We start from the raw sequence: 10034 nt of genomic DNA, 5'->3' as shown, positions 1-10034 counted from the left end.
CTTTGTTCACATAACGGTTGTTTGTAACAGGCAAAACGAATCGAGATAGATATAGACAAATGTATACATAAATGATCAGAATGAAAAGAGAAATCGATTAAGCGGTGACTGTCTGTCCGTCCGTCCGTCCGCCTGTGCACACGATAACTCGAGTAAAAATTGAGATATCTTAACGAAACTTGGTATGTGCACTTCTTTCGGGCGTAGGACGGATGGTATTGAAAATGGGAAAAATCGGACAATAACCACGCCTACCTCCCATATAACGGTAATTTTCCGAAATACGAAAACTGCGATATTTTAGTAACTATACAACTAGTACAATAACCTTTAGATGAAAAATAAGAATATTGTACATTTTTGGAAAATGGGCGTAGCCACGCCCACTTATGGATTGGTAACCGCTGCACCAATTTCTTCCAAACTTGGCACAGTTGTTAGTCTTGCTACAGCATACCAAATGGCCGAAAATTTTTAAAATCGGACTATTATCCACGCCTACCTCCCATATAACGGTAATTTGGAGAAATACGAATTCTTCGATAAATCAACAAATACTAAAGCTAATTTACTAAAAATTTATGCTTGCAACAATTCTTTGCCAAGAAATACGTTTATGACAAAATTTTGGAAAATGGGCGTAGCACCGCCCACTTATGATCACATACATATATCTCGGTAACCGTTCTACCAATTTGTACCAAACTCGGTATGATTATTGTGCTTGCCACATAGAAGCAGAGCGTTGAAAATTATTGGAATCAGATTCAAATTACGACCACTTTTCATATAACGGCAAATTTCAGAAATGCTTGAAACTTCAATATTTCGAAATTAAGGACGCTAATTTACTCAAAACTGATACACACCGGCTTACCATGTAGCGGTACCTGCGCCGGGTATTTAATGTTCGGCTCCGCCCGAACTTAGACTTTCTTACTTGTTTCATTTTGTTTTTCTAAAAGTAGACGGAACTTTGCAACGTTCGGATTAAATAAAAACATTTCCCGTCAGTTTCAAGGCAGTAAAAAAAGATTTATAATTGTCTTTCAGCTTTCGTCGCTCGAAAATTTTACCTCAAAGAGGTGTTTTATTTGATATAATTTTTTTTTGGAACGATAAAACTGGATCATAAATTTTTGTTTGGTTTTGTCCTCCAGACGCCACTATCCAATTTCTATGTAGAATTTCTCGGTGATTCCGAAAATCTAGTTATTTTTTTTCTATTGACACGTTAATATGAGATATTTGCAATTTACCGTTATGCATCTAAAAACAAAAAGTGTTTCCACTTAATCTTACGAACCAATTTAACAAATTTAGTCAAGAGTATGAGTAACATTCCTTTCAGAACCTGTTATTAACCGACCTCCAAAATAGGAGGAGGTTATCAGTTCGTCGGAATATTTTTTTTTTTATGCATGTTACCGTATAACTTTGGACTACGTCAACCGAAAGGTTGCAATGGAAAGGTAGTGTCTCAGGGGTGGTCCCATACTAATTTGGTTTAGATCCGATCATTGAATCATGAAATATATAGATATATATATATTTTTTTTAAGTCGGTTTTTTTTTTGCTAAAAATTACTTTTTTTTTAGTTTTTCTTCTGCTAAAGTTTGAGTTTTTTCATTTTTTCATTAAAAATTAAAAAAAACTAATGATTATTTAATTTGTCAGAAACTATCAGTCCTATCGGAAAGTGATGTATATGTGGTTTATGGAGAATTTTATTAGCTTTCATTTGCCGTACTTCGTATAAAGACTGTTAAATTGGTTCGTAATATATACTTGATTAACTTATTCATAGAATAAAAAATTAACTAGATTTTCGGAATCAGCGAGCAATCCTATATAGGAATTGGATAGTGGCATCCATTGAACATTTTTGCTGTAAACCAGTGTAATCGAAACAATAACCTAAATGTTTAATTTTTCTCAAATAAAATGCTTAAAGCGCCATCTAAATCTAAACGATTTATCCAAATCGATGTCTCTATTGAAACATATAATTTATCGAGTACAGAATAAAGCGACAAAGAATGATAATATCCTTTATATCCAAAAAAAAAATTTAAATTATAAAAAAAAAATATGAAAAATTGTAAACACTTATCAACTTGGTACCAATATAAGATACAACAAGGAACTGTATTCTTCTCGTTCTCTCGTAGTTTAACTTTATTAAGGTTTCTAACAGGTGTGCGCTGCACACATGTGTTTCTTATTTTAATAAGTTTCACTTCTATCACGTGTACGGGCACTGGCCTCATGTGGCAATCACAGCAGGCAAATTTTTAGTGGATTGTGCGATTAATCAATTAATATGAGTTATAATAAGACCAATAATTGTGCAGTCCTATTGCAAAATGTGTTGAAACAAATATTCTTAAAAAGTATGCGTGTTTTTAAAGAAAATTGTTTGTGCATCACTATTATATACATAAGTGATTTGTGTTATTTATTATTACCCTCTGAAGGTATTATATTCGTTTTTGGGTTTAAAAACTATATTATAACGAGATCTCATTTTTAAAATAAAATATTTGTTAAATCGATTTCATGAATTTTATTAAAAAAATGGCGATTTTTTTTCAGAAATTGCGCTTTTTTTGAACAATCTGGACACCCTGTGCTGTAGTCCCATTGTGCGATGTCTAAATTATCGCTGAAAATTTGTTATGATGCTTTTCCTTTGCTAGCTACGCCACTGCTCGGAGTGCATATGCTTTTTAAAGTTTTCGAAAATTAAATTGAATATTAAAGCTTGGGTATCAAATAATAGCTATTAGATAATTTAATTAGGATTATGCTATAAACATTTGTATGTGTAAATATTTAAGAGAATACTCGTACTTTTAATGTACTACTCACACAAGAATTCATATGGGACTTCAATTCAAGCTTAGGGTTCCATAGTTACACCCACATCGATGAAATTGTTTACCTGATCAACATTATGATCACAAATCCTGTAATTATATGATTGTAACGATGTTCTAGATAAGCACATAAATTTACACTTTTTCACGTTGAGTAACACAGAATTTACTTCATACTACTCAAATATATTATCTAGGAATGCTAATGAACTTAAATAACTTAACGTCGTCTGCGTACATTAAGCAATTCAAATACTTCAAAATATTTCGAAGGTCGTTAGTCAAATAAAATAAACAAAAGGGGGCCTAGGTGGTTGACCTGGAGGTACACCAGACATCACATGAATTACCCGATATGAAAATATCCTAAGGATAACTCTCTGTTTTCAACCCATTAAATAAGAAGAAAGCAAGTTGGAGGGAAACCAATTTTATCAAGTTTGTACATGAGAATTGAATGAGATACATTATCAAATGCCTTGTAATCAGTGTAAATGACATCAGTGTGATAGTTACTTTTGACATAACATTCTGTACATGAAAATCGGCGACGTTAAATCTACTCCAGTATGCTGAAAAATTTGACCTTGAGCTTTGTGCATTGTCAAAGCGAACGCAGTCCTTACAGCAATTTGAAAACAAAACCTCTGAAAAAATACATGTGTTGATGAGAAATAATGTTGCCAATACATAAATTATTAGCCTTTCAATACCTCCGACTTCTATAAAAGGAATATTTTCGAGACAAATTTAAAATTTTTTATTTTTTGAAATATAATAAATTAAGTAAATAACATCAAAACTTATGTGACAAACCCATGGCGCAATAAACAGGTGAATCAATAGAACAGCTTTCTCTCTTTACTTTCTGACATTCGGCTGCCTTATAGTCAAACTTTATAGGCAAATTTTCAAATAAGGCAGTGTCAAAATCTTTCTTTTCGCTCTAATTACTTCACCCGGTATAATTCCACCATGTGGCAAACCTATTTAGATATACGGCAGTGTACATATACTGTGTATAAATTAGGGTGTTTAATTTTAAGTGATATTTTTTCTCTGCGCTACTTGAAAATCTGACACTTCATAAAAAATAAAAATTATACAGTTTAAAAAAAATGTATGTGCGCTACAGGCTTAGCTCTTTCATGAAGAGGGGCTGAACACTTTTCTGCGTACCATAATTCAAACCGAAATTATTAATAAATGAGTGCGCAAATAGAATATTTTTTTTAATAAAGTGTAAACTCTTGTCTAGAAGTGTGTAAAAGTTTGGGCATAGCAACCCAAAATCGTTGTACAAATAACTAAACTATCGATGTCGGATTTAGCGAAATTTCACAATGTATCTTTTCATCCCTACACATTACATTATTTCTTTTTTTATGCAGGAAAATTCGCAGTACAGTCGGGAAAAATATTTGCAATTTTTGGCAACTATAAGCTTACACTACCAGTACTATATTCGTGTTCTTATAACATGGTAAGATGTTAATAATTTCCATTGTCCGGATTTTGATATGCGCCTCCGTATTTGATCTCAGATGAACTTTTATAAGCAGCTATTTCGGAGATCACCACATCTCCTCATCAGACTTATTTTTTTTAGGCTTCAGCAGGGATCGAACCCGCGTCATCGGTTTGCAAAGTCAGAAGCGTTAACCACTGAGCTATGCTTTTTCAATTTTTCCTAATAAACATAATCGTGGTACAAAGCTGAAAACAATATTAAAAATAACAAGTAGTAAACACTAAGTTCAGGCGGCGCAAGTATTAAATATAAGTTTTTCACCTTTCCGAAAACTACCGCTACATGGTAAGCCGGGGTGTATCAATTTTGAGCAAATTAGCGTCCTTAAATTTCGAAATATTGAAGCTTCAAGCATTTCTGAAATTCACCGTTATATGAGGAGAAATTTTAATCCGATTTAAAAAATTTTCAACATTTTCTTTCATGTGCAAGCACAATAACCATAAGGAGTTTGGTACAAATTGGTAGAACGGTTACCGAGATATGTACATATATGTGATCATAAGTGGGTGGTGCCATGCCCATTTCCCCAAATTTTATCACAAACGTATTTCTTTGCAAAGAATTGTTGCAAGCGTCAATAAAATAGCTTTAATATTTAAAGATTTATCGAAAATTTTGTATTTCTCTAAATTACCGGTATATGGGATGTGGTTATTGTCCGATTTTAAATCTTTTCGGCCATTTGGTATGCTGTACCAAGGCAACAACTGTGCCAAGTTTAGAAGAAATGGGTGCAGCGGTTACTAAGATATTCACATGTAACCAAAAGTGGGCGAGGCTACGCCCATTTTCCAAAAATGCATAATATTCTTATTTTTCGTCTAACATTTTTTGCAAATATCAGTTTTGAATGAATAATCTTCAGTAGTTACTAAAATATCGCAGTTTTCGTATTTCTGAAAACTACGGTTATATGGGAAGTGGGCGTGGTTACAGTCCGATTTCGCCCATTTTCACCAAAAATATTTTTTAATGCCGATAATTCGAATTGAAGCAAAAAAATAATTCCCGTGTTATTTGTATGGGAAATCGAATTTTTGAAAGAGCCTGTGATGCGCTTAAAATTAGTATTTTCTATGAAGGATCAGATTTTCAGGCAGTGCAGAAAAAAAAATATCGCCTAAAAATTAAACACCCTAGTAAGTATACATGTCGGCCGCTGTGGTGTAGTGGTAAGCAGTGAGCGCTTCCACTCATCAGCACCAGGGTTCAAGCCCTGGTCAAAGCAACATCGCAATAAAATATAGAAAAAGGTTTTTTCTTAACAGCGGTCGTCCCTCGGCAGGCAATGGCAAACCTCCGAGTGTAGTTCTGCCATGAAAAATAGCTTCTCATAAAAATACAATCGCCGTTCGGAGTCGGCGTAAAACTGTAGGTCCCTCCGCTTTGTGTGACAACATCAAGGCGCACGCCGCAAGTCGGAGGAGAAGCTCGGCCAAACACTAACATAATGTGTAAGCGCCAATCTATTATTATTATTGGTAAGTATACATTAGGGGGATCCTTAAAACGAAATGAACGATTGTGTTCAATATCAGCCCCTCAATCGGTAATACCACGGTCACAGATAATGACATATAAATGTTGGTCCCGATTGGAGACGGTTAAGGCGTGTCGCACAGGGTTCAAAGTACAGATTCTCTATAGAGACTCGAAAAATTAAAATTAATTTTTATACCCGAGCGCACTTGTGCACAAGGGTATTATAAATTTGTTCACATAACGGTTGTTTGTAACAGGCAAAACGAATCGAGATAGATATAGACAAATGTATACATAAATGATCAGAATGAAAAGAGAAATCGATTAAGCGGTGACTGTCTGTCCGTCCGTCCGTCCGTCCGTCCGTCTGTGCACACGATAACTCGAGTAAAAATTGAGATATCTTAACGAAACTTGGTATGTGCACTTCTTTCGGGCGTAGGACGGATGGTATTGATACGGTGACCTTAAATATATTTTGAAAATGCAGGACAATTTTTCAAAAAATGTACCTACATATAATTGCGTAGCATAAAAATAACAAAAATATACTACATATATACATTCTTCGTCATTTGAATAGCGCACCCTTCTTTTGATTTTCTACCATACAAAGTATGCTTGACAAAATGTTTATATGGAAGAAAATGCGCAGGGGATGTAGACGTAGAATATGCTATATTTTTATGAAAAGTTAATGAATATTAAACAAACAAAAGGAAAACTGTACCTACTAATTATTATATCGAAGAGTGTATTTTTCTTAATTATTAATCCAATTTTAAACTTAAGGTATTGATGGGCTCTTTGCAAAAATATATATTTTTTGTGCAGATTGTGTTCCGTAACATCTACATTTCTCATCAGATTGTAATTTACTGTAAAAAGAAAATGATTGAAATTTCAATTTTTCGATTTTGGTCGCTTGTAACACTAACAATTTACATCGAAATCGGCAAAGTAATATATTTTTGTAAGAGGACTGTAGGTCGCTTATGTTGATTGGATAATTTTTTCATGAGATATTGACGAATAGGTTCGAAATGTACCAAAAACACGTTTTTCAAAAAAATTACGAAAGCGCTTGTTTCAAGGCAAATTTGCTTGGAAACTATTTTGTTTTTTTAAGCGATTACCACAAAATTTGTAGAACAGTCTTATCGATATATTTGATGCTGGTCTTCAATTTCTCGTCATCCATTGTCCATAACCGTACAATATTTAGAACGCATTGACTAGTTGAACCTTCAAAACCAGCTTACCCTTATGTAGTTATCAATTAGTTATCGACACTGCTTTTATTTCTATAAGGAAAAGCTTATTATAAAATATAGAAGAAAATGTGGGACAAAAGCAGGACACTTGGAAAAAATCAGTACATTTTGGGGGTTTTCTGTTTTGAAAAACTACGCTGGACAGACCTTTAAATAACAGTACGGTCCTGCAAAAAACAGAACGGATGGTCACCGTAGGTATTGAAAATGGGCAAAATTGGACAATAACCTACCATATAACGGTAATTTTCCGAAATACGAAAACTGCGATATTTTAGTAACTACTGAAGATTATTCACTCAAAATTTATATTTACAATAACCTTTACATGAAAAATAAGAATATTGTACATTTTTGGAAAATGGGCGTAGCCACGCCCACTTATGGATTGGTAATCGCTGCACCAATTTCTTCCAAACTTGACACAGTTGTTAGTCTTGCTACAGCATACCAAATGGCCGAAAATTTTTAAAATCGGACTATTGTCCACGCCTACCTCCCATATAACGGTAATTTGGATAATTAGGAATTCTTCGATAAATCAACAAATATTAAAGCTAATTTACTAAAAATTTATGCTTGCAACAATTCTTTGCCAAGAAATACGTTTATGACAAAATTTTGGAAAATGGGCGTAGCACCGCCCACTTATGATCACATATATATATCTCGGTAACCGTTCTACCAATTTGTACCAAACTTGGTATGATTATTGTGCTTGCCACATAGAAGCAGAACGTTGAAAATTATTGGAATCAGATTCAAATTACGACCACTTTTCATATAACGGCAAATTTCAGAAATGCTTGAAACTTCAATATTTCGAAATTTAAGGACGCTAATTTACTCAAAACTGATAAACACCGGCTTACCATGTAGCGGTACCTGCGCCGGGTATTTAATGTTCGGCTCCGCCCGAACTTAGACTTTCTTACTTGTGTTTTAATATAATTACCTCCCGGCCGGCGTATATGGACCTAGATTTCAAAGAAGCGTCCCGATAGGCTTATACCCTACCATATTCCAGACGGAAGTTTTTGCAATTGAAATCTCTGTCCACGAATTTCTTCGTAGAAGGACAAATGGGGCAACAATAAACATCATGCCGGATAGCCAAGCAGCGATAGGAGCACTTGACTCTTGTAAAACTGTTGCAAAAACGTACTGGTCAGACTGGGAGCCAGTAACAGAGTAACCCTATGGTGGGTTCCGGGTCATAAGGATCTCGATGGCAACGAAAGGGCTGATCGGCCCTCAGCCTTTCTTTGGTCCATCCAAAGGATACACAGCAGAGCTCCTAAGGGGATGAGAGGACTTGCAAGTTACAACCAAATGGCGCTTGACAAAGGGTAATAGGCAGTCCAAAATATTCATAGCTCCCTCTCGATGAATCTCTGAACGGCTGCAAAATCTTAGCAGAGAGGGTTTAAGAACTCTCACCGGATACCTAACAGGACACTGCAGGCTGAGGTACCATCTAAACAAGATGGGACTCTCTGAGGAGACGAACTTCAGGTTTTGTGGGCTAGAGGATGAAACCTCGGAGCATATACTATATGATTGCCCGCGTATAACGCGACTCAGACTTATACACCTTGGAGAGCGAATATCGTCTCCATCCAGAATCTGGAACACGACACCCTCCAAAGTGCTTAATTTCATTAACAGCCTAAGGTTGGAATGGCTTGATAAGGGTTAACACAATAGATCTAGCTAGGTTGCAGCGCTATTTATTCCCTAACAGTAACCATGAATTTTAATGTTGTATCTTAACTTTTTAAACAAACAATAGGTCTATTTTACTCTGTAATCTAATGAGTTGTACTCTCATTTCGCTCAACTGAGACCAGCAAATTGGTTTTAGCTGAAAGCAGTGGAACCATTACAATGTGAGATTAATGCTGCAGTAATTTTCGGATATACCCCCGGTTAAAGACCAACTTTTTATAATATTGCAAATGTGTAAACCCCCCACAAAAGAACATAATATTATACGTTACATCTGCACGGGGAGGGTACATATGTACTTTAAAGAATTTGTATATATTCTTGTATGCATGTATAAATATGAATTTACTTTGAAAATTGTACATACATGTATTTTCAAAACGTTACAAATGCTCGCATAGTTTGTTTTATTAAGGGCCGGATTCACAGTGCTTAGTTAAACGTTTGTTAACTTAACCACCAACACGAGTTTAACTATGAATTTATATTCAGAGTTACATAGTTAACTATTTAAATTCATATCGCCTGAAAATATACAAATTATAAAAATCAAGACCTTTCTATTCAAATTTGAAATCCGTTCCACAAAAAAAATTTAATTTCACAAGAGTTTAACTATGGGGGCATGCTGGTTTAAACTTTTGTTAACTGAGCGTTGTGAATATGAAAATCAATAGTTAAACTCTTACCAGTGGTTAACTACGCACTGTGAATTTGGGCCTAATAAAAGTACGTTGTTTTTTTTATTAAGCGTTTTTTTTATATATAAGCCCCAAATGTTTCATTAAGCGAGTTTTTCGTATAATCCCCAAATGTTCTAGTAACTGGGATTTTTATAAATGACTTCCCCGGATAAAGTGTCTGAATTTCACCCATTTTGCTCGGCTCTTATATCCGAAAATTACTGTATACAGCATAGGCTTTCAATCTTCTTATTTTACCGAATCGAATAAGCGCTTGTTATTTAGGAGACTGTAAAAACTCTAATGTTAAGAAAAATTTTATTAAATATTTTAAAGACATGAAATCAATGGAATTAAATTTTATTCCTGGACACAAACTGATAGGTGCTCTTTAAACATCATTGTAATGGGCAAAGATGATTTTGTAAATGAACTTTGCCAAAATTAGATTAC

The 10034-nt window shown here is 34.5% G+C and overlaps 1 protein-coding gene across 14 annotated transcripts in view; it reads left to right on the top strand.

Annotated features, from left to right (window-relative positions):
• Positions 1-10034, top strand: part of LOC118747291 (homeobox protein prospero-like) — a 619759-nt gene that overhangs the window by 483612 nt on the left and 126113 nt on the right. The gene's annotated exons all lie outside the window — the stretch shown is intronic.

The sequence above is a fragment of the Rhagoletis pomonella genome, unplaced genomic scaffold, assembly GCF_013731165.1.
Source record: "Rhagoletis pomonella isolate Grant_MI unplaced genomic scaffold, Rhpom_1.0 Rhpom_scaffold_00001, whole genome shotgun sequence".
NCBI lineage: Eukaryota > Metazoa > Arthropoda > Insecta > Diptera > Tephritidae > Rhagoletis > Rhagoletis pomonella.
The sequence above is the reverse complement of the archived record's forward strand: the minus strand, read 5'-3'. Positions and strand labels throughout refer to the sequence as shown.